The sequence below is a fragment of the Aptenodytes patagonicus genome, chromosome 7 (assembly GCF_965638725.1).
Source record: "Aptenodytes patagonicus chromosome 7, bAptPat1.pri.cur, whole genome shotgun sequence".
NCBI lineage: Eukaryota > Metazoa > Chordata > Aves > Sphenisciformes > Spheniscidae > Aptenodytes > Aptenodytes patagonicus.
Genome location: NC_134955.1, coordinates 42,697,335 through 42,725,291, shown reverse-complemented (window position 1 = coordinate 42,725,291; position 27,957 = coordinate 42,697,335). Strand labels below are relative to the sequence as shown.

General features: G+C 37.9%; 1 protein-coding gene across 2 annotated transcripts in view; it reads right to left on the bottom strand.

Annotated features, from left to right (window-relative positions):
* The window catches only part of AKAP6 (A-kinase anchoring protein 6), a 293,258-nt gene extending 265,644 nt beyond the window's left edge, over positions 1-27,614 (bottom strand). For both annotated transcript variants that reach the window (XM_076345005.1, XM_076345008.1), the window contains exon 1: positions 27,530-27,614. The gene's annotated coding sequence lies outside the window, so the exon portion shown is untranslated. The remainder of the gene's footprint in view (positions 1-27,529) is intronic.
* Between the last annotated feature and the right edge of the window lie 343 nt (positions 27,615-27,957).

Here is a 27,957-nt window from a genome sequence, read left to right as displayed (position 1 = left end):
ATTAAATACACACTGAGCTATACAATGCAAAAGACAGCTCTCCAGCTAAAGGTTTAAACAACTCATATAGGAGACTGAAGATTTGTATTTCATTCCCAAGGTGCAATTGATATCTTAAACAAAAAGGAGCAGATTGCACCATGAAACCTTTTAGCTCACTCCTTACAGCTTCATGCTTAGGACATTTTCCTGGGAGATTGACTCCAACTATTCCTCCACTCTGACTATCTGCACATGGTGTGAAGTCATCACCTCTTATTCCAAGACAGAAAAATAATTCTGTTTAAATGCAAAGCCATGAGTCTCTGAGGAGATAGACATCTACCTCTGAGCTGGGGGAAGGAGTTTGAGGTTGTGTTTAAATTATAGCTTTCTTTATGTCATGCTTTTTTTTTTTGTTTCGGAGGGTTTTTTTTTTGTTTAAGAGGCTCCTTGTTCAATATGGTGGACTCCACCAAATATATTTTATTCCTCCATATGCCTGGAATTTAATTTGAGATTGTTAATTCTACAGGGTAGGAAGTCCTTAGAAGTGGCATATTGAACTTGAGCAATACTGCCCTGCTCTTCTTCTTGCTCCTGATAATGCTGTAAAATGCTGCATTGTTTTACTATTACCCTTTTCAAAAAGGTAGATACATTTTGTCTTTTCCAAAACTCACCTAACGTTACGCTCAACCATGCTCATATCTACCAGAACTCTGTGTGTCTTCCATATAAGCATTACCAAGCCTTGCACAAAATGTGAATCTTTGAGGGTGAAAAATATGTATTTAAACACTCCTTTTAAGGGCAGAGTTGGTCATTATTATTATTTAATCAAATGCTCCAAAGCTAGAATCTGACTCTGAAATTTCTCTTTATACTTTCAGGTTATAAGTGTGGACCAAAGCAAGAATTTGTTTGTCTACACTACTTACCCTGCTTTGTATGGGGACAAACAAAAAAATCTCAGGTTTTTCTATGAAATGGGGAAAATGAAAGAGTACATTTTAAACATGGGCAGACAAGGACATAAGTGAGAAGAATCTTTTAATAACTCATGACAGGTGTGAATATGACTGAGAAAGCTCATATGACCAGATGACAACCCTAATTATGAGCATGCTGCTAAGGCAACAATTTCACATTTCACAAGATCCTAAGAAAAGAATATTTATTGGTCCACAGCAAGGAAGAACAAAAATCCTGAACACACCACCTTTTCCGAAGCTGCAGCTATAGCCTATCCCTCCAACATATGTGCCTTCCAAAGGATCTCTTGCTTCTTTAAAAGATTTCACTGACTCTTACCAGCTTTTTTTCAAGCAGTTAGGTCTAGATTTTTTCCCAGGTTGTTCACAGAAAAAACCCATACCATAACAGAGATACCGTCTGGTGAGAAAACTGTTTTGGGTTTGTGATCTTTTATTTCTGCTCTTCATAATTAACATACACCTACATCTACAGAAGTTACTTGTGTAGGGTTTATGCAAGTGTGGGGTGAGGGGTGGTTGCTTTTTTAAAAGTAAAGATTGAAAAGTAATAGAAATACAATGTGAGATAAATTAGCTCTCCAAGGATACCACTTTAGGTACATCTGAACAAATACAATAATACTGTCTGGAACTCTTTTCTGTCTGCCTTCATATGACTATATGGTGAAGCTACCTGCTCTCTGTCCTCAAGACAAACACAAGAACTCATAACTAAGGAGGAACAAGAAGTAAAAGTGATTTTAAGTGACCTTTTGCATTTCTGCAAAGAGTCCTTACACTGGAAGGCATCTTCAGTCCCCAGTACAGGTAACCCAGACAGCATCTGGGGACCTGTTCAAGTCACAACAGCCTTCCTGAACTAAAGCACTGCCTTCTTTGGCCTGTCCTCTGACCCCGTAAAAGGGTCTGGTTTGTAATCTTTACTCAGTCAGGGTTTCTTGCTTAACTACTCATTAATCCTGCAGAAGTACCATAACTATACGTATCTGCCTGGGGATTGGTTTGTTTTAAAATCACTGGCTTTTTGTTTACAAAAGGAATATCCACCAGTATAGACTGTCTGCTAATATTTTCTCTGATTTTTTTTTTTATTTTGATGTATGCTCCTTTTTTATCCTTTCATAAACACCAGTAAAAATGCAATAGCTGAAAGGCTAAACATAAGAGAGTAGTGTACCATACAGATGCTTTTCAGTGGAAGAAAAAGATCTTTCTGAATAGAATCATAATGACCACAAATACAAACAAGGAGAAAAAAAAACCACCCGATTTTAAAAGCTTGGACCAGTTACTTATAGACGGTGAAGTTTCTAGGAGGCTCAAGGCAAAATAATATAGCTCCTTTACATCTAAAAATAAGGAACTGTGACAACTGCCTAGCTTGCTACCTCTCTGGATTGCCCTGCAGCTTCAGCTGTAACCTGCAGCAGGTAACACCCTGATGTAAAGTAAACTGCTGTCTTTTGATAGTAAGTATATGCGAGATATTCTGCAAGGGCTAGAGCACAATGGAAGCAAAGGTGACACTCATTTGTCGTGGAAAATCTGTAAAGGAAATAGTAATAGCAGGCAACCTGGAAACGGGGCCAGACATTGTTCAGAAAGCTCCCTTCTGATAAGGATAAAAACCCAGCCGTCAGCTGTCTCAAGCTGCAGATAAAGAACCATAGGAGCCGCTGTTTGGAAGAGATCGGGATTTCATAGGGAGAAGGAAAAGAGATCACAATCGCACAGAAGAGTAGCTTTAACTGCTGTACCATGACCCTCACTAACTCAGGGACAGACTGCCTGCAGGCAGAAGTCTGCAGGGAGGAAACGGCTGGAAGTTGTTTCCTGCAAGTACAAGCCTCAGAAGTAACAACATGTGGTGTTGGTCCTCAGTCTTGTAACCCAGCTGTGAAGGCCAGGTAAGAATTTTTGTGTTCCTCATATTTGTGCATAGGGAATGCTCTCTTAAATATATATATATACACTTTTTTCTAAATTAATGGAAGAAACTGCAATATAGGCTGAGCACGAGGCCACACTGCGTCAGAATGGAGCATTCTCTGCAGTGTATCTTGCTGCTGTGTAACAGAATTATACAAGTGATAAGAGCGATGGGGTATATTGCAAAGAAAGGAAAAGGAGAAAAGAGCCATCTATGCAAATATTTTGCATGCATTAACTTAATGTTTGTTCATATAAAACACATTAAAAGATGCCAAATTGTTTCCTTCCAAGGAAACATACAAAGACAAATCTGTTTGTTTAGATTAACAGAAGATTGACTAACACAGTTTTGACAAAACTTTTCATAGGTGTATTCAAATGCACTCAAAACCAGCATCACCCCGGTCTATGTTTGTAGTAAATCTTTAAAGAGAAAACATGCAAGACTTTGCATAGCTGATAAATTTTGTGTACACCATGCTCTCAAAACCACATGATCTCTTAAAAGTCTCATCTGTCTTCCTTTGAAATGCACTCCTATCAGATGAGAGATGCTGATATGCCACCATAACACATGGTAAACATACCAAAGAAAGAAAAAACAAACCCCCAAATGGGCAATGTTTGGCTTCACTCAGGCATGAATAAGGCATGCTTTGATGCAATTGCACCTTATCTTTATAATTTATGTTCAAGTAGTTTACAGCAATCAGAGTCAAATGAAACCAAAGACAAGAAACCTGCATGCTGCAACCTGAAGTCAAAGCGATAATAAGGATGGCTCTTTTTATGAGCATCATAATGAGCAGTAACCAAACATAAAGACTGACTAATGAACTGATTTGGGGTCTTTGGTGAAAGACTTCTGTAATGCACACTGGAACTAGAACACTACATTGTAATGTTAATTGGGTAAATAACAGTTGGTAGGCAAAGAAGTTCTCTGATACACTTTAATGTTACAAAGAGAACAGATCCCCATGGCTTCTCTTAGGCAAAGCATAATTCTAAAAAATGTGACCACTTCTGTAAGTATGATTAACCAAATTAACTACCATTTGTTTTGGACAATATCATGGGCAAGGAAACTAATGTGTTACAGGCTTTTTAATTTTCTAAATACATTCATATTCCATCTATATAAACTAAAAATCCAAATTACTACAGTTCTGAAGTCTCCTTCCTTTCGCATCTCTTCCATGCCTTGCCTTATATCTTTTTCCAACATGCACGTACCTCTAAAAGACCTATAAGCTCCATGATGTGACATGATTATTACTTTTTGTTTTAAATAACTAAGCATCATTAGGTAAAAAAAAAAAAGAAGCGGAAAGTCATTTACCCTGGGGTTACAGACCTACCAAAAACTGGTACTAGAAAATTATCTTTCTTGTTTCTGCGGCTCAGTTATTTTAACATCAGATTCAGACAAGGTAAAACATATCAAGTACAATAAGTCAACAGTTACTGCTTATCTTTCACAGTTTTGGAAAATTTCTAGAGCAAAAGTGGATTTGTAGTTATGTACCATATACAAGTTACTGTAAGCCCACGAAAGAAATGCAAAGAGACTATTGTGTTAATAATAGGAAGCAAAGAAAAAGGGAAACAGTTAAGGTCCAACAAATAAAGTTAGCCCAAACTCCTGGAGCTTACTCAAGTAAGAGTAGTTGCTCTCCTCAGACCAACTTCAGCAACACCCATTATACAATCAGTTTTATTGCAACACTGATGTTGGTGCTCAGGCTACGCAGGAGTACACAGAATATCTGCACGTGTCATGCTTAACTAATATTTAATGGAGCCAAATTTTGGAAATTTGTTGGAGGTAGAGAATGAAATAAAGCACGTGAAACTCATTTTGGATATATTTTCTATTTAAGGTGCTTTTGGGGAAATTAAGCAATCTATAGTCATAAAAGGGATTTTACTCTATAATTGACAAATAATTTTGAACCTGTTAAATACTTGAAAAGGATTGAGAATTGAATGTTCTGTCAAGATGCATGCAGTCTGAAGCTAGAACACTGTTTTGTGATAGGGGAAATCTTGCACTTTTTGTGAACCTGTAGATCACTTTTACCTCTTCACTGCTCGCAAAACTGCAGAGATCATCAAAAACAGAGGAAAACTATGTTCCTGCTCTCATTTTCATGCTGAGTACCAGAATTACCCTTGGAAATTTCAAGGAGCAATGCATGGTAAACTGCAACCAACTGTAAATCTCACCCACATGAAGAATGTTTTTTCAAGACCATATCGCCTGACCGACTGTGGAAGCAAAAAAGCATGCAAGACATGAGGATAAGCCTCCTGCCAATAGAAAGTTCTTATTTTACGGTATGCTTTTTAAGTATAATTTTTAAGTATTTTAAAGATACTAAAGCACCTTAAAGAAATTCTCATGGTTTGTTCGCTTTTCTTTTTTTTTTTATTAATACTAGCAAATCTGTATTTTCTCTCATATTTTTTAAAAAACACTGTCTCCCTCTCCCAAAAGAAATCCAAAGAAAATTCAGACTGATGGATTTATCCATCTGGAAAACTTTATGTCAAATGGTAAACATTCATCAAGGTCTTACACACCACTTTACACAGATCTAAAAAAAAATTTGCCTGCATATAAATATAAATGCATTTATATCTTTATGTGACCACCCAGGCACAAGGAAATATGTCTCGTACAGGACAATATCTTAACTTGTCTAGTAGACAGATTGTATTTTTGCTTGAATGGGCACAATTTACATAGCTGCAATACTTTCTACTTCCTAAGTATTTTGCTGTGACCTGCTTATTCTTACTCTTCACAACCATAAAATAGCCACTGGATGAAGGAAAGTTAAATAGTCTTTGTACCAAAATTTGCAAACCTACAAGCTAAATGTAGGGGGGGAGAGGGAAGACTTAGGAGTTGGAAAAGAGGAATAATCTCAAAACAAACAGCATAAGCCTCCTGAGGTTGATCCTCAGACCCAATTAGGTTAATAGAGTTACAGTGATCTGCTCCACCGGTTAAGTCTGTGTGTTCAAAGATGCAAGAGAAATGTATCGAACCTTGTTCCTAGCTGAGCCTTGGTCTAACTGTATCTTATTCCTAGTTAAATCTATAGTGGAGGACATGCGTCACCCTCCTGTCACTAGAATGCTTCTGGATACTTCTCCTGGTACAGTAGAGAATTACCCTGATCTCATTTCTTCATCTTAGTGGTGGTAATCTTTTAAGTCTTCCAGTCCCATCATAATATTCACATATACTTGCTTCTCAACTCTGTCTCACAGCTCTAGCTGCAAATCCAAGCCTGCACACACAATCATCTTCAATGGTTTGTCAGCACTTTGTTCTTTTGCTGAGTCAGAGATCACTGCTCTGGGTGGTATCCAGCCTGCAGTTTGAATGTTATGGAATTACAGCATATTTTAAGCATAGAAAAAGCATCCTGGGATTGCCATCATGGTACATGTAGCTATCAAACAGGACTAGAAATACATGTACGCTGTCAGCATTATCACCACTTTGGTTTCTAGACTAGTACAAGTCGTACATACATCTCACAGTGATTAAAGTGCTAGTGACTGATCTACACCAATGTTCCTATAAATGTTATTATGAACAGAGCTGCATTAGTGAGGGAAATAGGAAGAGTGAAATAAATAAAGCTTGGGATAAAGAACACATCTAGTACCCCTAAAATAAATTTTCACTGTGAGTTAATTATGGTTTTTACAGGTTTTCTCTCTAACTTCTCTGCCAGCCAACAAAAACTCTCTGATCCAAGCCCTAGGAAACTTCAACCAACAGGTAAGTCTGAGAGAGAGATTTGACCTCCGTTTACTTCAGCACAGGTTAATGATTCAGCTCAGAGGAGTTGACAGCCCTTCAGTGCATTCACTGGGGCTTCCCTCCAGCTCAGCTACATTCTCCTGTTTCCTCTTTCCACCCTTCTCTTTTAGAAATGTCTTACACTGGCTTGATTTTTATATCCTGGGCTATTCAGCCATATTTCTACATACACAGCATTTCAACAGAAAGGCTTGACCTAACAAGTCCTCCTCCTGACATGCTGCCCACTAGCAAAAAAAAAACCAAACCCCAAACAAAACAACCAAAACCCAAAAACAAGTACATGAAGATGGAGAATCTGGTAAAGTGAGTATCAGTAGGACTCCTGATGTTGGAGAGGCATCAAGATGCAGCAGTTCCACCACAAAAATTTCAAGCAACAGCAGATAGTTATCAGAGGATGCCCCTTTGAGCCCAAGGGGGAAAAAAAAAAAAAAAATCAAAGTTTTTGAGAACGCAAATGAAAAACCTATGGCTCATAAATTCAAAGGAATACGACATGGATTTACTAAGAGGAGTTTGACCCTTTCCCTTTCTCACTGGCTACATTTAGGTGAGAAAGGAGAGGTAGTGAAGAAATAGCAGCCCCAAGAACAAGTGAAGACAAAGATGTGGGGCTGGTGTCCACACCCACTCTGCTGACAGATTCATGGCTCAGAATTTTTGAAGAATACTGTGACAGGGAGAAAAATCAGAAGGCATTAATTACTGCAGCAAGGGAAGAAACAGGTAGGTACATTAGGAGTTAAATTATAACGTAAAGCAAATCCTGCTCCTGTTATAATCTCATTTTGCTATTGAAATTAAAGCCTGAAGAATTATGGTTTTCCACTCTTGCCTCCCAGACATTCAAGAGAGAACTGAAGCTGGGAGAAAAAGTACGCATAGAAACAGCAGTCTATTCTGTTTGGCAGAACCACGTGCAACAACTAGCACAAGAAAAGCAGAATGTACAAATACAGGCATACATGTTTATATATGCTTTCACTATGAGCACTTGCTGACATCAACACCAGCACTGAGGAATTTTAAGAAAAAGCCAGTGTATAAAGGCCACTATCATCTATGTCACTATTCAAATCAGGAACTTTTGAAATCTTCTCGGCATCACAGATCTGAAAAACTACTGAATGTTGACAGGACAGGACAGAATGATTCACCTGTGGTTCTTTTATGCTTTTGTTACTCACAAGACTTCTTACAGTTTCATCTCTGTATAAGTCATCAGAAAATACAGAACACTTCAAAAGAAACACCTGAAAAAGCCTCTTTCCTCTTCCAGTCTGGACCTTGCAGAACGTGACACTTCTGTCACGTTCTAGTGCAATTGATGCCTCAGCTACTCCTAAGACCATTTATAGCTACCGCAAGGTCCCTGCCCTGCTGCCAGATTAGTTGTTCCTAATTTCTGTTTATCACTTCTAATCCTGTTCTGTGGTTAAAGTGGTTACAAACTGAGCAAAGAATCTAAGCCTATACCTCAAGTAAATAAAGAGCTAGCATTTCCTCCTTGCTGGGACTCAGTAACATCAAGGGGAAAAAATTCTCCTCCACCTCCATACAGAATAATAAAGTACTGTTACACTGCTTTTCACAAAACTCTGTTCCAGTCCAAACAAGGCATGTCCAAAGGAGTGAGTGTGTGTCAGCAAAAGGAACAAGAATCCTTTAAGAAAAGAGAAATGGCTAGAGGCAAGCTGATGCAGGATCTACAAAGAGAACTGCCAACAAGTAAAACCAGCTTCTAGAGTAGCACAACAGCCAGGGCTGGTCTGCAGCTGAGTGGGTGCTGCAGGAGGTTATAGCAAACTACGTTGCCCATTATCTCAATAAGGAGAGGGGGAGGAGGAAAGGCAGTGCTGATAACAGCTGAGGAAACAGCAAGCCAGGGAAATGCTGAAGCAGCTGCTTGGCAACAAACAGGCAGCAGCAGAAAGTACCCATCACGATGAAATAGAAACGTATGTACACAGAGTTATTCTATTGTATTGTACTTCCAATTCACTTTCTACCTTAATTAGAATTAATTTTTAAGGTCCTAAGAGAAATCCACCTTCCACACGGCTGCTCTTGCAGTAATAAGGATTAAATCAATCCTTTCTTCCTTCAGCTCCCCACTGGGAGCAAACATATGGCTTCTGAGAGGGTTTGACCCATTTCCCATCTGCCAGTGACCAAACTGCAGGTGGTGAAGTGAAGAATCGTCACCCCTCTATGAGAAGATGGAAAGAGACCTCCTGAAATTAGGATGAACTGAGTCATCAAGCAAAGATTTTTAAATAAAGGAAAGTTTTTTGGTATTCCAGAACTCACTATGTAACATGTATGTATATGCGCATGTATGTGTACATGCATACATGAGGGTTTCATATAAATCTTCTATCAGTCATGCTATGATCAGGCAAATTCTTCCACAGTGAATATTCACCAGAAGTTATTAGACAGTTTTCAATATTCCCTTTCGTCATTACTTTAGTTGCCTGTAGACACCAGGTGAGGCTATGTGTGAGGTGGACACTGTGATCATCCCTACCACACAGCAGGATGCAGTGAGGGGCTTCTCAGGCTTGTGAATTTGATTACTGCAAAAGTAGCCATATTCCATTAGTAATCAGTCCAGTTGATAGGTAAATTTATTGCCTCAGGTAGAGTACTCCACTAATGTGGCCTTACTGCTTTAGTGGCCTGAGCTCTCCGTATCAACACGTTATATGGTGCAAAGCTATCAAGTTCATTTACTGTTATCTCAGGGTTTCTAAATAGCGCATTTCATTATAGCTTGGTAGCCATCACAATGTTTCCTAAGGTAACTAGTTTCATTGACTTAAGAAAGTTACGATGGTAGTGAATCTCACAGAGGCAACAGGTAGCAGCAGACACCAAAAGTGTAATGGTGTTTTCTAGTATTTGATTTTTCATTTGGGTCAGGTCAGAAATGCCACAAGAATGTGTTCCCATAGTACTTCAGAATTTCCAAATGCAGAAAGAAGTAAACAGAGAGCAAAGTAGGACAAAACTTCCCAAAAATTCACATCGCAAATTGTTTTGAGGCCCAAACAAGCATTTAGGCTAATCTACATATTAGCCACAGGAATGCTTCTTTTCCCTTTTGAGAAGGCCGAATAGCTTGAGAAGACCAAATGGCTTGAAAAGGCCAATATCTTTTGCTATACATTAAAGCTGCAGACTTCAAAGCTATCTATTTTTAGCTGCACTTCAATTTCTCACTTAGCTTTTAATTCTATTTTTACATAGAATACATTTTTCTTTAGGAAACTGTCGGTGAAAGAGACTGGAATGGGTACCAGCTTTACTACTACCTTTATTTTTACTATTACTACTTCATTTATTTTTATAGCTGAAAATATTTTATTCTGAAAACTTTATACTCCTAGAACCACAGACGATTCTGAATTCACGTGATTAGGGGGATTTTTTTCTGAAAGATTAGAAAACATGTGAAAAGGGTTGTAAATACATGGCCAGTGTTACACAGTTTTTGCTACTTTTAGGTTGTTGTTAATATCTCATCATCCATTAACCTCTGACTTGTCACAATTTTTTAGTCTTTTCAGCGCTGATCAGAAATTTTTCCCATGGAGGTCAGAAAATATCACTGGAATTGCAAATTCTTCTCCCTCATTCTTTAAAATCTATTTGTAAAATTTTAACTATAAGTCAGCATACTGGGGAACAAGACTGTTCAAAAAACAACTCCAAAATGCTATATTAGCTTCGTACCTACATTTCTCAGTATAAAGTAGATGAAGTTTTAGAACCATTCAAAATATTTTTTAGAATCAGTTTCTAAAAGGTTTTAAAATTTTGAAACAAGGAAAAGCTCTACAACAAAATAAATGACTTTTTTTTTCATTTTCCTATTACTTTGATCAACAACTTTTACGAAGTTTTACAATACAATCATTCTTAGTTATTTCACATATATATGTGAAAGTAAATACGTTTAAAAAATCTTAAGAATAAACTCATCAAGGCAGGAAATTCAATGGAAGTATCTGTTTCCATAAATTTCATGAAAAACAAAGAAAGAGTCATAAATCACTTCCATCTGTTACTTCCAAAAGGAAAAAATTAAATTCTATAAAATGCATTAAGATAATTTAGTTATGGTGCATATCTCTTAATGAACAAGCTGCAGTAATCTCATCATAGAAAAATTTAAATGATGGGAACCAAACTGGCTTTTTCAGTCTTGTTCCAAGCAATTTTTCTTACCTTGGGAGACATAAGGAACTTTAAATTCTGGCCCACATAAATGCACTGAAATAAATTTCCTGGGTCTCACTCCAGTCTTTGGATAGTTCTGCTAGTGACCTATGGTACTAGGTCAGTACATGTCCTCTTAGATACTTTTAAAACCATGAGCAGGCTTCAAACTGTTGAAGAAAATGCATTATTTCCCAGAAAAAAGAAAATCACTTGCCCATTAATCTTGTCTACAAAATTTGCTGAAGAATGTATGCCTAACCTATATGCTCCAGACGTAAAAAACATATGAAATTGTGGCTCTGAGAATGTCACTTATGTCAGAATTTTAATTTAAGTCCTCAACTGCTATTTTAAAGATGTAGGTTTATTATGCTTGGATTTATTAAGCAGATCATCATTCAGTATTGTGATCTAATAGTCCAGGGAAACAAATTCTTAATAAAGGATACAAAGTCAGTATTGATCAAATTGAGCTCCATGCCAGAAGGATGTAGATATTATTTTCAGAAAGTAACACAACTATTTGTATTAATAGTTTGTTGTTTTGCAGAGGCAAGTACCCTATTCTTTACATTTAATATTTCAGATATTGCAAAGTCAGTAAAAATACTTCCCCCCCCTCCTCTCCTGAGTTCTTAGTTTTAAAATCACAACACATATCTTTAAAAAAGATTTTTCTATGTGGACTGATGCTGAAGTAAATACAGGACAAATCTATTGTTTCATGATACAGATAGATACACTGATAACTAATTTTAAGTAAAGATATAAAGATTCTACAGAAACATGGATTTTAATTATATTCTTATCTGTTTACTTAAATTTTGTTTTATTCATCTATGACAAAGCATTGACATATAGACAAAATTAATGGTGGAGAAAACAGATGCAATAAAGGCTTCATTAGTTAATTGACTGAGCACCTCCATAACATTTAGTTGAAGATCCATCATCGTCAAAGGGTTCAAGTAACATTTCTGACTGCAAGACACCTGTCTAAACAAAAAAGAGGACATCTACAAGTGAATTAAGACTAGAGGACTAGGCATGAAACGCAACCAAGCTTTCAACACTATTTGAGCTTGTGAGCCGTGTCATTTTAACCATTTCACATCTACCTTTATATTATATTAAAATATAATATATTTTAATTTATTATTTAATTAAATATTTTTATTATATTGAAATATAATATAAAGCTGGGTAACGCTGGACACAAGTATAAGTTGGGAGAGGAGTGGCTGGAGAGCAGCCCTGCAGAAAGGGATCTGGGGGTGCTGGTCGACAGCAGGCTCAATATGAGTCAGCAGCGTGCCCTGGCAGCCTAGAGGGCAAACCGCATCCTGGTGTGCGTCAAACACAGTACAACCAGCCAGTCAAAAGAGGTGATTATCCCACTGTGTATAGCGTTGGTGTGGCCTCACCTTGAACACTGTGTGCAGTTCTGGGCCCCACAATTTAAAAAGGATTTGAAGGTACTTGAATGCGTCCAGAGGAGGGCAACAAAGCTGGTGAAAGGGCTGGAAGGCATGTCCTATGAGGAGCTGCTAAGGACTTTGGGCTTGTCTAGTTTGGAGAAAAGGAGGCTGAGGGGCGACCTCATTGCTCTCTACAGCTTCCTGGGGAGGGGAAGTGGAGAGGGAGGTGCTGATCTCTCCTTCCTGGGATCCAGTGACCGCACGCGTGGGAGTGCTTCAAAGCTGCACCAGGGGACGTTCAGGCTTGACGTTAGGAAACATTTCATTACAGAGAGGGTGGTCAAACACTGGAACTGGCTTCCTAGAGAGGTGGTCGATGCCCCAAGCCTGTCAGTGTTTAAGAGGCATTTGGACAATGCCCTTAATAACATGCTCTAACTTTTGGTCAGCCCTGAAGTGGTCAAGCAGTTGGACTAGATGGTCATTGTAGGTCCTTTCCAACTGAACTATTCTATTCTATATTAAATATCAACAAGAAGAAAGGTTGATAAATTATCTTTTGTTATTTTGGATATTTCAGAGACCAGAAAGTTAACTTTTTTGGATCTCTGCAAGTCAATAATGTCTTCTTTTTAGATGAGAACTGTTCATAACTTAAAGACTACAGCTAGTATTTCAGAAAGTTCATTCCTTATTTAGCAGCTCTCTACATCACATTATTTCCTGCTTTTCACCCAAAAAATAGGCTTAGTTTATGTTTTCAATATAGTTCTCTGCTAACCTTTATAACACAGAGGGAGACAATATCTTTCTGGGTGGCAGTGATGCACAAATTAACTTATTCCTAATTACAGATGTCTCCATCAATTTATTTTGTCAATGACAGGCTTCAAAGGTTCCCCAAAATCATCGAGAAGTGTGGTGCAACTATTATTGCCTTTTTGACATATAACTATGTATTAAGGACTTACTCATTAATTGCAAGCTTATTGCCAAGAGGGTAAGTATATAGGCCTAAAAAGCTTTGTAACGGGATATGCAGCATTTCACTGTTAAGCCATTCATCCACATCTGGTCTAGCTTAGCAGTGACCTAAAATCATTACCGTATGAAGGCTCCTTCCTAAGTTATGCAAAATGAACCTATTTAGTCCAGTTTTTAAACTAAGGAAATATCCACATCACAAAAGACCCATTAAAACATCCTGCAGAGTCTCCAAGGATTTAAAAAATGAGCTTGCTTAGCCGAAGTTAAATTTATTGTGTTCTTAAATTGTTGCTGATTCATTTTCTGCATGCTGTAACCATACTGGATAATGCCATTAGATATATTTTGTTGCATATTGTACTTTAAACTTCTTAGACTTATTCCCAATACGACTAGAAATAGTGCATCATACCCATTAGATGGCCACAGAGGAATTTGCAATGTTCATGTTATTTTGACAGGAGCTAAATAGGAGTGGCCTGTGGAGTCTTTAAGCAGCAGTTAACTTCTGGCCTGCTTGTATCAGCTGTTACCTCATTCTCCCTCAGCTTGTTACAGCCCACAGCAAACCCATTCAGCCTGTAGCAACCCAATTTCTCCCCTCTTTTGCTTGAGGTAGCTCTTACCAAACTCTTCCTTCCTGCTCTGTGCCCCTTCTCTAACGCTTTCTCCAGACTCTAACTCTCACCACCTGGGCTGTTCCCGGCTGCATCTCTGTATCTCCTTGTGCAGCAGGGTGCCCTGATACCACAAGCACACCCTGAGCACATTCTTTTCTTCCTCGAGTCCCTTCCCAGTCTGCCCAAGCATCCTAAAGGGATACTATTGACTCTCGCGTTTAGGACTCCCCACATATTTCCAGCAGCAAGAATCACTTCTTAAAAAAAAAAAAAAAACCAAACAACCTGACCTGTCAATAAGTGATGGAGGGAGTACCTAATAGGGCTGTTACAGGTCACGTAGGAGCTCATGTCACCAATTTTTAATATCCTCTCACATACCTGCCATGCTCCTGGTATGTTCCTTTGCAGGCCTGCTCTCAGACTCACACAGTATGTGTTTTGGGGTGGGGAGGAGATACGCAGGACTTTTGTGCTCATCTGTGCATGACTTCACATGCTAAGTCTCTCTTTCTGACAACATTAACAATAATAACAACAATAACCATAGAAATACAACGCTAATACCAAAACAGATCACAGTACTGTGTTGTTCAACTTACTTGATTTTTAGAATCCAGAAAAACAACTGGCATCTACTGTACCTACTGTTGATTTGTCCAAAATTGGATTGAATTACATCAGCAGATGGAGTTGTAGATCTTGAAACTAATGTTCTTGCTGCCCGTGTACTTTGTCATTATTATCCCTGCTTTTTCATTAAAAAGGAGTTCATTACCTGGGACTATCATAAATAATTCCTGTAAATGCCTGTTTTAAGTTTGCCATTATGCTTTAGTTCAAAGAAATCACTACTTGAAACTTTGTTTCCTGTACAACAAGAATCTTTTATTCTGAGATTCAGTATTGGGAATTTTTCATGTTTCAAATAAGAGCAAAACAAAACCAACAAAACTATAAGCAATATCAAGTAGTCTAGCCCTGCCCACATAAAAATCAATGAATCTTTTAATCTTACTTTCAGGCCATGGATATCTTACTTGGCCTTTTAGAAAATAAAGCCACACATCTCTAAAGCTCTTGATGCATTCCTGAAAATTTTGGCTTCTTTACCTTTTTAAAGCTTGATACTATATTTCAAAAATTGCAGCCAGGATAAAATCCCTCAAATTTGGTAAGATATTTTACCATCACTCAGGAAGGCAAAGAATTCATGTTAGCTTCTTGAAAAATGAATCTAAAATCCACCTGCATAATATTACTTGTACTCAGATCTTAATCAGCTTTCCAGCACACACAAAATACTTTAGCACTCCATAATACTCTAACAGCAACCTGAACTTCACAGACAATACCAATAACATTTTCATTATTTGGCAGGAAACTGAGGAACAAGATTATTCCCAAATATTTACAGTCACACAGCCCTTTTTCAAACTTTGAATCTCAAATGAGACACATGTATTTCAAATGGTTTTGCCACTTCCAAGGATTCTGCTTGGCTTCATTCAATTTACCACATGACACTTTCCTTGGGGAAATCACAGAACCGGAAAAAAACAAAAACAAAAAAAGGCAACAACCCACACAACCTGGGAAGATACTGGGTCTGAAGCTTATTAATGACTCCTGTAAGCCTTGAATAAGACCCACAGGTTTATATTCCCATTAGAAGTGAAACATGAGAAATCAGTAGGAACAGACTTAGACCTAAACGAGAACTAAACACCTCCTGAGACAATTTTCAGTGGCATGCCTGTAATAGCTGCAGCAGAGAAATGATCACAAAAGGAAAGAAGTGCTAAGGTAACTTCAAGACTAACCTTGTGCTGACATTTCTGGGCTGCTCCAAGACATAATTTATAAGCATGCATGATCATCACGGGTAATAACTAGACTAAACCCCACACTGAGCAGCAGTGCACCCACTGCTGCTGTGCTGCAGACCCTGCTCCTCCCAGCCTCTGCACTGTACTGCTCTCAAGGGAACTCTGACAGTCTTCCTCCTTGTCACTGCAGCTGGAATTATCTCATGCAAAGCCTGGGAGCCATTAAAGTACCATTATAGCCTTTTAGCTCCCTCACTTTTATTTAAAAACAAAAGCCTCACTCTCAGAAGCTCACATTTTATTTGTGCATTTTTTTAATCAAGTTTTCCCTGCTGTGTTTCAATATGTTCTAGATTTGTTTCTTGGAGTCAAAGTTAATGTCCTTGGCACACACACTTGATGAGCTAGTCAACTGAATGTTTAGATATCAGTCTCCTTTCCCACCCCCATACTTCTAGTCCTCTAATCTCTTTAAAGAACAATATTTTTCCTCCCCTTAAAAAAGGAAATTATTTGTATTGCATTACCACCCAAAAAGTGTAATACTAGGCCCTAGTATGACTGATAATGACGGGGAAACATTATTGGACTAGATTCATAAATTTTATATCAAACGGCCCGTAATCTGACCTACATCTACATCTTTACCAATCTTCTAAAGGGTCACTGAATGGAATTTTGTTTGTTATTGAAGTATTGCCTGTTTCATTCCATTTGAATCGAACTTTGAATTTTAAAGATGTGTCTTAGAAGAGACTGTAAAATGCTGCAAACAAACTGTAGCAAATGATGTATAACCAGCTCTGAAGTTTTTTGATTACAAACAATGCAACTATTCATAGAGGTTTAGTTTGCAAAAATAGTCATGTTGCAATAGTATATTACTCAGTATTTTAGTTCTCTGTGTGAAGATCTTTTAGGATTACTTGAAAAAATTTTCAGAAGGAAATTTGAACCATTTCCAACATACACAATTGTATTTCCTTTTTAGCAAATAATAGAAAATAATTTCTAAAGTTAGATTTAAAATATATGTAATTAAAACTGAAATGCTTGTTTACAATTTGTCTGATCATAAAACTACATAGATCAGCGGAAAAGATGTATTTGGCCTTTTAATCATCAGTACATTTCTGTGTGTAGTTTAAGTTGTAGACATGAAGATGTCTGCTTTTGGTTTTAAGAAAAAAGCTAAATTTTGCTTATGGTGCAGCTAGCAGTTATGAACCATCAATAAGATAAGGAGGGCTTAAACAGAGTCCTATGGCACAGATCATACTTTCCTCACTTTCAGTAAAATGCTTTGAAAGGCTGGAATAAAGCACTGTGCCTCCTGGCCCAGAAGATAACCACCTCTAAGTATTCAATACATCCAGCATTTTTTCTCATAAAAGGATTTAATCTACCAAAATGATTCTTTTCTCAGCTCCCTGCAGGGAGGAGTGAAACGCTGGACTTCCTTTCACTAGGCTGTCAGGATATGTTATTTTGTTGATCAAGGATCTTCAAGTACCCAGCACTAACCAGTCCAAGACAGGCTAATTATAATCCCTGAGGCCTTCTCCAGCCTAAGAAAATATTGCTATAAAAAAATTCTGAGCCCTGCCAAACTGGCATTTTTCCTGGCTACAAATGCTATCAACTGTCACTTTCAGAGCATATAACTTTCAGGCTGGATGTAGAGGGGGGAAATACCATTTCACAGGCTGAAGGTTTGTTGAAGTTCTCTACAATCTCTGCCTTCCCTGTGGTTCTCCCATATCAATGAAAGCACCAGACAAATCAAAGAATGTTTCTCAGAACCTTATTTTATCTTCATACATTTGATTAGGTAATTGCTGTCCAGAGTCTGAACTTATTAAGGATTAGTTAAAACCATGAGGTACTAGTCAGTTTATAAGAATAATACAAAAGACCCGCTAATACTCCATCAACAATTAACACCCAATAAGAACACAGAGAAACACACAATTTAATTTATAAGCCATTCAAGAGAGTTCAAGAAAATATGCTGTTGGAATTCAAATATGTCTAACATTAATTTTAGGTGCTGAGTTTAGTATACTAGCTTCTTTTATTTACTCCTTAGATCCTTAGATTTTTTTTTTTTTTTTAACAATTCAAAGGATCAATACTGGAATCAAAGCTACATGCCAGTATATAGGTCTAAGGAAGACTAAACTGAAGTGGATTCTAAAATATATTGGGAGTCAGAAAACAATACAGGCTAATTGTAGGGGCTACTTTTACTCTTGATCACTCATAAGGTTCCTTTCTTGCCATGCTCCTCTTCCCTGAGATACTGGCACATGAATTGGAAATTACAACCTTAGCTCACTTGACACTTACAGCTGTTCTGGTTTCTATAAATAAATATTTATTAGACTGGAAAGAGCGGTATCTCCAGAACTCAAGGGTCTGCCTAATTCAGAACAGATGTTAGTCCTGTGTATCTTACATCTCATTTTAATGCATATCCATCAGTCATTAGCTGTTTTGGGTTGTTTGCTCTCTGAACAAAACCTAGGCAAAAAAAGTTTAATGAAGATCAACAATAGGTGTTTTAATGAATCAGCAACGACTGAGAAAACAGCATTTTGTAGAATAATTCTTATCAAGCTCTAATTGTGGAATGGAGCCCTTGAAGATCATGCAAAAGACTGGTGGGTCCCCCTTTTCTCCCCAAAAAAGGAGTATTTTCTTTTACAAGATTGGCATACACATATTGCCTCAACCTTTACAGACCGGGTGTTGCTGCCTCTCTGTCTATATGGAGATCACTTAGACTCAACCTGTAGAGATACCTGCCTGGTGTTTTCAAACTTAATTGTGGAATTAAGCTTTTATTTTCATTTAAGCCGGCTTAACAGTTTGGCATACACTACTTATAAATGCAATTTTTGTGTTGCCAAAACCACGAAGTTTTCCATATATTTGGTAAGTCTTCTACCGTGCAATCCTTTATCCCAGGACAAAAATCCCAAAAGCTAGTTTCCTTCCTTTAGATTTTTACATTTTATTTTCAGCACCCGCATCTGGTTTTTATTCAGCAATGTTCCCTTGCACCATTCTGGCTGGCATCTGCTACTGTCTTGCCTGTATACGTGTGTGTGTGTGCGCACAAAGTTAAATTGATAGCAGTGTCACCTAGCATTTACGTAGAGTGTTTTACAAAGGGGATCGGTATCATTATGTCCATTCCACAGGGGATGAACAAGAGGCACAAGTTCAGAGACGATGTGCAAGGGGCACATTTAGTATCAGAGCGAGAAGCAGTTTCCAGGTCTCCTTGATTCAAGTATCACAGGCCACCTCTCAATGCTACCTTTCTTGCAGCTTATCACTTCTCTGACCAGCTCTTATTCTATATCATCTTACATTAAAATTTAAACCCAGGAAGTCCTCATACTAGTTTTAGTACATTTTCATGACAAGTACAGGAGGGAGAACACCTACGATCTTTACCTCAAAAAAATATTAATCTATTACTAGTGTCCTACACAACACACCATTCAGGCCCTCAACAAGCTGACAAACATTTCTCCGTATTGCCCAACGAGAAGAGGGAACAACAGAGATTTGAGGTGGATTTATCCCTCTTGACCAAAGTGACTCTACAAGTTACAACAAAGAAAAGGGATCACATAGGTGGGAACAACAAATGAAACTGAAGTGCCAGTCCAATTCAAAATGCCATAATGAAGCTGAACAAAAGGAATAATCAAGAAGTTTTCTGCATAATTCACAGAAATACAAAATCAAGTCTCTCCATTTATTTAAAGGTTTACTTTAAAAAGCTACTGCATTGCAAACAGGTGCTAAGCACTTGGAGGGTTAAAATTGTTTTCTTCTGAAAGAGCAATTATCATTGCTGCTGATACACTGCCTGTTCCCACATCATGCACATAGCGTATTTGGACTCCACCTTCTCCAGATACAAGAAAACCAAAAATCCCCTAATTATTTTCCAAGGTATCTGTGCATAATATCGTCAAAAACTAAACAGGGTTATTATTGTTAATGACCTAGTAAAATACTACGATGAAGTTTTGAGAAGGAACAAGACTAGATGACACATTAAGAATCTATAACATATACCCTGTGTATTTTAATAGCTGATCCTTAAAATGGCAACTCACATATCTGCTGTGTCACTGCCTTAGCAACACAGGCCAGACGTGCTGAAATCTGACAGATAGCAGACTTTTCTAGCTGAAGCTGTGAGTTTTGGGTGGGTTTTTTTGTGGCAATCAAAATCTGATTTAGTATTTTAACAAAATATGGTATGTTTTAGGAGACTAGCAGTGCAGCTTGAAGTACAGGAAGGATACATACTCGCTAGTACAGAAGTGCGTTGGCCAGGGAATTAGCCTCTTCAGCAGGAAAAGCTGCTTCTAAACATGATCTAACACACTTGAAAATTGTAAGCAGCCTGGAATAGCTACATGCAACAGCTTTGAAAGATGTCCTTATTTGAAAACATTCTCAATAGACCGTACTTATTCTGTCAATAGCACTCAGCTCTGAAGTGCAGTTTTTCCATGACAAAAACTAAGTGTTGAGAAAAGTCTTTCATTAGTTTTGTCATTGCTAACTAGTATTTTATTTGAGTTTCTTTAAGGCTTGTCTTGCAATATCAGCTTAAAAACAGTCTCACACAGCCCTCAGACTTGACAATATCTGGCTCCTTTCTTTTTGGTTTGTATTCACTTTATGAGTTCTATCAGCCTCTGTCAAATACATACCTGTCAAAAATCTTCTCATGTTTATTAAAAGTCACCTGTTCAACATTATTTCTCAGTAGGCTCACTTACAAGCATCTAAGTTTGTACTTTGTAGTACAAACCAGGCATTTATCCTTACTTTCCAATTTCCTACCTAATGAGCCTAATATTTCAGTAGACAGGTATGTTGTTTTCTTAATTTTCTTTAATCTATTTTGCAGAAATATTTTTATATCAACTCCCTTTGCAGTGAATATTCGATCACAGCAATCTGTCAAACAAAGGACAAGCACTTATCTATCCAATAGAGGAAATTCTGTTTTAAGATTTTTAAAACAAATGCGTTAACTTCTTTTGAAAACTAGGAAGTGCACAGAACTTTTTCCTTTCTGTTGCCAACTAAGCATATAAAGGTCCAGCTTCCAGCAACTAAGGTATGGATTTTTATTATTTGTTCCATTTTAAACAGTACAGTCAAGGTTTGTCTAAAAAAAGTTGGCAAGCAGATCCTCCTCTTCTGAAAGACTAGAATGCTCCCAAGCTCATCGTGTTAAGTTGCAGCCTAATTTAGTGTAGGTAACAATCAATTTTTGCCTTAAATCCCTTGAAATGTCATGGATCTGCAATATGAGCTCAGCTTTATCCAATGCAATCATCATGAACAAAAAACAACCAACCTCAGAAAACAAACACAGAAGCACAAACAAGAAAGTACAAAGACAGATAAAAGATGATACTCTTATTGCTCATAGAGTACTTAGAAAAATAACTTCTTCTCCCAGGTCTGCCAAAGGTTTTCCAAGAAACTTGGGCATGTTACTTATCCCTTATGAGGGATATTTAGGAAAAGTGAGGAAAATAGTTTCTCATCTCAATTTAAACAGAAAATTAATGCAATCTAGCCAGGAAAGGCTTCACCATTTCTCAGGTATTTGTACAGCCCCTAGTACCGTGAAAGTCCTATCCAAGCTTTGGTAGAGACATCTGAATTGTTTTGTTATTTTAAAACACAGTAAGAACCCTAAAGTCCCACAAGTTTTCTGTATATAACTTTTCATAAACCACTTTTTAGAGACTGTCCAGAGGAGATGCAACTTTTTTCCAAGGGATTTAAATAAGAAAAGAATGACAACTTGGTAAAAGAGAGCAATTACAGGTGTAACATTTAGGAACAGAAAGCTGGAAGGAGCAAGTAAGACACAGAGGAAGTCAGTACATGATAGAATTGAGCAGGAGCTGAAAACAAGAAATGCAAGTCTAACATAGTGTGCAAGGAGGAGTTATGGAGGTTAGGTGGGATGCATTTTAAGACTGAAGTAGAGACCCGGCTACAAGCTTTTAGTCCAGAGAGAAAATGCTGCAAAAATTACATGGGTGGGGAAGGAGATACTTGTTTTATATTCAGATACATGCCTCCTTTACTTTATCCACACACCAAGCTGGTAAAAAATTAATACTATTCTTTGACAGCTCATGAAGACACTTCATGTCTGCATCCTAATCCTGAAACTATGACAACAACCAGCTTACAAGACAATCAGCACAGGGTAACTCTTGAAAGAAAAAAAACTTATGCAAAAGTAACAGATTTACAGTTAGACTGAAAATAGAACTAATTATTGCAGTTGGGTGCTTCCTCACCCAAAAGCTAGGACTTCTTTTAGTACAACCTAATACTAACAAAGGCCATCTTTTTAAGTGTGTCAGCTCCCACAAGACATTGTACTGTGGGGGCTGGGAAATCTATTTCATAGAGCTATTTCCTCATAGAAATCACTATCACTTGAAAGACCTCTTTGCCAAAGAGACAGAGCACATTTCAGCTATATGCTTAGTATACTTGGTGTCTATGAGAAAGTAATTGGACTTGGTGCACCAGCAATACTTGGGGTCAGGCCTTTCTGTGCCCACACTCAGCCTCACAGAAGCCTGACTGCCGCATGGAGGGTCCTGTGGTTCCCCTTGCACAGCGCTTTTTACTGCCTCACCCTGCAAAACAATGGGTTGTCCGGAGAGCTGACTACTTGCCCTGGATGCTCGTAACAGTTGCAGAAGCCACTTAGCTGGCAAAGGTAAGAAAGCACTGTTACGCTCATCCTCCACCTGTAACTTTGAGGCCAATACTCTCCACAGGACGCAATGATTGTCCTCTGGTCTGTAGAACTCTTCACTTACATTTACAAGCTATCTCCACTTCCAGGTGCCTTAGAAGACATTCATTCACCAGTTGAGAGAAAGTCCCTCCTTGCCTGGCATCAGGATTGAATACCAGACAAGAAGCAGGTGGCGGCAGCATTTTGGCCAAGGCTGCCAGGGCAAGCCTGTATCTGACACGTGTCATGAGAAATGAGAATTCACGCTGAGCAGAGAGCATTCCTGGCTTTAAACGTCTTGTCTGAAAGCGCCAGACATTGTAAACTGCATAGAGCTGAATTTTTTGACCTTGGAGGGATGAAAAGCTGAGTCAGCCTTACTAGGATTCAAGGTACCAGAGTCTAGATATTTGAAACCTGTAGTTCAACCACAAAACAGGAAGGGAAGAGCTATCTGAATTGTTTTTTTTCTTTATTCCCCACCCCTTTTCCTCATGAAGCATAGCTTTTCTGAAGGCATTTTAAAAATAAGAAAACTTTTGCTTCAGGAAAGCACATTTTGATACCCTTAAAGAACGATTTTCATGATGATTCTTCTGATATAGTATATACACACACGCGTACGTATATATATACGTATATATATAAAAATGTAGCATGACTATTCATGTAGTTAAAACTAGTATGACCATACCAAGCCAGTTAAGGGATTTATATTGTGCATTTTTAGGTTTGACTTGAAGTGGGGTTAGGTACTTTTATTTTAAAAATCAGTAGAAAATGTTAGATACAAATCTAGACATGAGAAAAAAAATACTCCATGGGCCTTTGTACAAGAGAACTGATTAAAAAGCATACGTGCCCACTCAGCAAACAAGGGACAGGGAGCCCTTAAGCACTGACAAAACAGAAAATGGCAATAGAAAGAACTTTTTAGGGTTAGGAATGTAGCCAAGGTCTCTCTTCCCCTATGCCAAAGCCTGCAGAAGCTGAGAAGCCCAGGGTGGCAGCTGCCTCTTCAGGAGAGTTCTGGATCATGACAGTGATGTCAGATATGGTTGCCCATCCGTTGCCACTTCCATCCACCATACATCCTGCTCTCCCACTTCATAAAGCAGCAATCTAGACTCCTCCTGGCTCTCCATCCAGCTCAGCTTTTCCTTTTGCTCCTTCCCTTCCTGTAGCATGAAAGACCTGGCCCAGCTCAGGTGACTCATGATAGGGGCAGGAAAGACCTGGCCCAGCTCAGGTGACTCATGATAGGGGTAACGTATACAACTTTTATTTTCTGCAGATGAAATCTGCTTTAATGAGTGTCTGTTTTCATCAAAAGGGCAAAGCAAAGGGCACCCTTTTCCCCTCCAGTCCACAACATGTTAGTATTCAGACATAAGTTAGTTGCAAGATGATCCCTTGAAGTCATCTTTGCATTCATGTGTCATTAACTTTATCCCAGGAATACCAACATAATGTCTCATTACAGAATATACAGATACTTCATTATATAGCATAGCCCATACTTAAAATACAAAATATAAATATACTATTTCAAAAGACAAACACGGTATCTTTTAATACATATAAATCTTTTTTCTTTTAAATACAAATCTGGAACTTCAGACATTCTGGCCGACTGTACCTCTGCCTGAAGCTAGTAGCACACACACACACACAAAATCAAGCCCAGAATTCTGTCAATATTTCTTTCATAACACAGTAGTGATTTTAACAGAAAGGTGCAAGTAAATTATGACATGGCATAGGATTTTTTAATTATTTTTAATTCCTCAATTATTTTGAAGGAAATATTTCACCAGCATTTTGGAAATGCCACCAGTTCTAATCAATGCCTGAGCACTTCTGATAAAGAGGACTCCTTTGACTTGAATTTCCAGGGATGAGTTCCTGGACACAGACCCATTCCAGAGCTGCCAGGGGGTGGGGACAACAGGACACCCACCCACCAGTCTTCTACTGTGACATGACCCGCAGAAGACAAAGTCCAGAGCACAGGGTTCCCTCAACTACTCTTTAGAGAAGAAAAAAGGCTTCCTTCCATAGAGGACATGCTCTGATCCCCTCTCGGTAGGCTTTGCATTGTCATATGCTAACAAAAAAATCCACAAAGAAAGTGTTAAAATTGTACCAACTTCCATTGCTGAAGTCAGGTTTTGTCATCAACTCCCACAGCTGTTTTGGGAGGAATCAAGCTTCTGCTTCTCTCTGTGTTCAGTACTAAGCTATGTAGAAACTATTTAACTGACGATATAATAAAATCCTTTAGCAAAGCAAAGATTAAACAGTAACATCCTTTCAGTTCACTAGTACACGCCCATCTCCAACTACACGTCAGTATGAAACTGCATATACAGAACGCTGGCCTCCAGATTAAGTGTCCAAATTCAGCTACTTTGGAGAGGAATACATGGATTTACAAAACGTATTGCCTTCAGTAATGATGAGTAAAACCAGCTGTGGAACAAAACTGAAAGCAACACAGTTTTCCTGCTGTAGAACACTCTCACGCATAATTGTACCAATTATGAATCTGCCTCAACAGCAAGCAAAATTGTATTATATCTGTAGTGTTTCCACACTCAGTCATGCTCTGACTCAGGACATCAAGCTTGCTTTTTAGAGTAAGATCCTTTTCATCACTCTGTACTCTTCCATATCCTCATATACAGACCTCAGTGAAACACTTGGGCCCAGTGTACAAAACAAAACCAAACATGAAGTATTCTTGATTGTATGTATTCTTGAATGTCTTGATTGTACAAGACATTCAGCTAGAGTCAGAATTATTTGAGATATTCACCAAGAAACAAGTAGTGTCATCACAGCTCCATTATTAGCGGGTGTTTCCCAGAGCAAACAATGCTGTGAGAAGGGTGTGGAATAGAGAGTAAGAGGAACTTTAAAAAAAATTATGTTTGAAAAACAACATGATTTGCATGCTCATTATTAGAAAAATCAAAAACATCTGCACTTCATAGCAGGCCATGTCTCCACGAATACTGTCAGAAGTTGTTGTTTTTCCCCTCATTTTTAACTCTCATCTGAGAAATTGTAGTGATAATCAAGTCATTTGCAAAATCTAACAAAATACATTATTATTAATAAAGGCATAATATTCCAACCAAGCAGGTTTTACGCTTATGCCTTATTAACTGTTCCTTGACGGTCCCTGAAGTTGCAAGTTGAGTGCATTGCTCACCAGCTCTCTTCACATCTCTAATTCTGACACTAGCCAGACATCAGCTGTCCCGCCCTCCCTCCCTTCCTCTTGCTAACTCATACCTTCCGAGTTTGCCCGATGAGAGCACAGCAAGCGCAGGAGACCACTACTTTCTCACTGTAAAATGCATCACAAATAAATAAAGCAACATCATTCTAATGTTCATTTACAGTCATCTGCTTTGTGTTTTGCAGTAGGAAAAAAACACAACAAATGTACCCAGACCATGCTGAAAAAAGCATATACGATGCAGTACAGACAGGCTAATCAAGATACAGGAGCTCCATTCCAGCTTGTGCCGGACAAGACCATCGCACCCGTCCCTATGAAAAGCAGTCAGATCTCATTATATTTACTACTCCATACTTTATCAAGTATAAGGGACTAAAAGCCACAATAAATATAGACATCACTACAAGATTAGTGGTTGCTATTTTCTCTTGCTGCACTTTTGAAATACAAACTACATAGAAAGAACAGAGCCAGAGACCACTCCCTAATTCCTAGTGGACATATTGATCAATTAAAATGACATGTGTCTGGTCTTTTCTTTCCTTCTAATAGCAAGCAGCTGAAAGACTAAATCTTTTAAAGATGCAAAATCAAGCCATTATCGTTGTTGTATACCATCCAGCAATATTAACTTGAAGTTAAGCAAAATTAGGCTGGCCTCGAGAAGCAAGACCTTAATACAAAATAAACAAATATTGGACATTGTAAAGAATTGCTAAATATTATAGGCATGATTTTAACCAGCTTGCTAAACATAAAAGATATGTATTTTCTTCCCATGATAGAGGTGGAAGCCTTTATAATTATTCCTATTGTTATTTTATTCATAGCAAAATCCCTCAGAATGCCTGAATCCTTAGCTACACCTTTTACTGCAGTTGCAGCAGAAAAAAAAAAAAAGCTTGTTTTCCTTCCAGTAAAAGATTAGATCTAAATTCACTAAATTCATTTTACTATTAAAAAAACAGATTGTAAGAAAGTCAAACAGTAGAAAAGCTAAAAGCTACTGTACTTTCAAGATACCTGGTTATTGTTTGACAATTATATCAATGTTTTGCTTTTTTAAGAATACCAACAGAAATAGGACAGTACTGAACCATGTTTAAAATCAATACTGTTCCAGTTGCTTGTTCAGCACTGGTTTGCAAAGTATTTTCTGTACTATCATGTAGTAGAAGGCCAATGAAAGTAAATAGGTGATATTCATGCTATTAAAATAAAATAGGTTAAAAGAAGAGCTACACATACAAGGAATGTTTAAATAAAGAGACGGGGAAAGGAACAAGCTGTGTTTATGGCATTGAAATCAAAAACGGCTATTCTTTCAATTTAAGCAAATCAGACTGTAGCAACTTCAATTGGATTATGAAATTTAAATATATTCTCTTCAAATCTTCAAGGTATTATCACAAATGCAAAGACAAGTCTAAACATTCAGACTGAATGTATTTTCTGTAGGCCTTTGTCTTAGCCTGTCTGCCTGAAAAATAATATTTAGGCATGCAGCATCTTTCTTCAAAATGATTTTCACAAGGCAAAACCCACACATTCTTATATTAGGAGAACCTCATAAAACAGGAAAAAATAACGGTGCAATTAAAAACAGCACAAAATTTTGCACTTACCATGTCCTGTTCAAATCATCCTCTTTTGATGTTTATGGCACATCTGTAAGATGCAATACTAGGAGGTGCCTTGTGTGACCTGCTGCATGATGCTGTGACATCAGTTCAGATGATGCAGCTCATTATGGGAAAGACTGCTGTTGCCATGGCAACCGAGATGTGATACGAATCCTTACTGCATTTCCAGGGGAGCCCGAGACAATACGGAAGCCCTTTAAAGAAACAGACAAAATGCAAACAGGCTTTTAAAGTACTGTGCCATAGATTTTAGAGCCCATGTTCAAGTACATGCCTTTTATTAAGGAACATTTTAGACAAATTATTCCTGCACGGTGATACAGAATTGAGATGGATGAGCTATAAATGATTTTTATATTTAAAACAATATCATGTGTGTCAATTTATGAACAAATTTTATAAGTCAAATT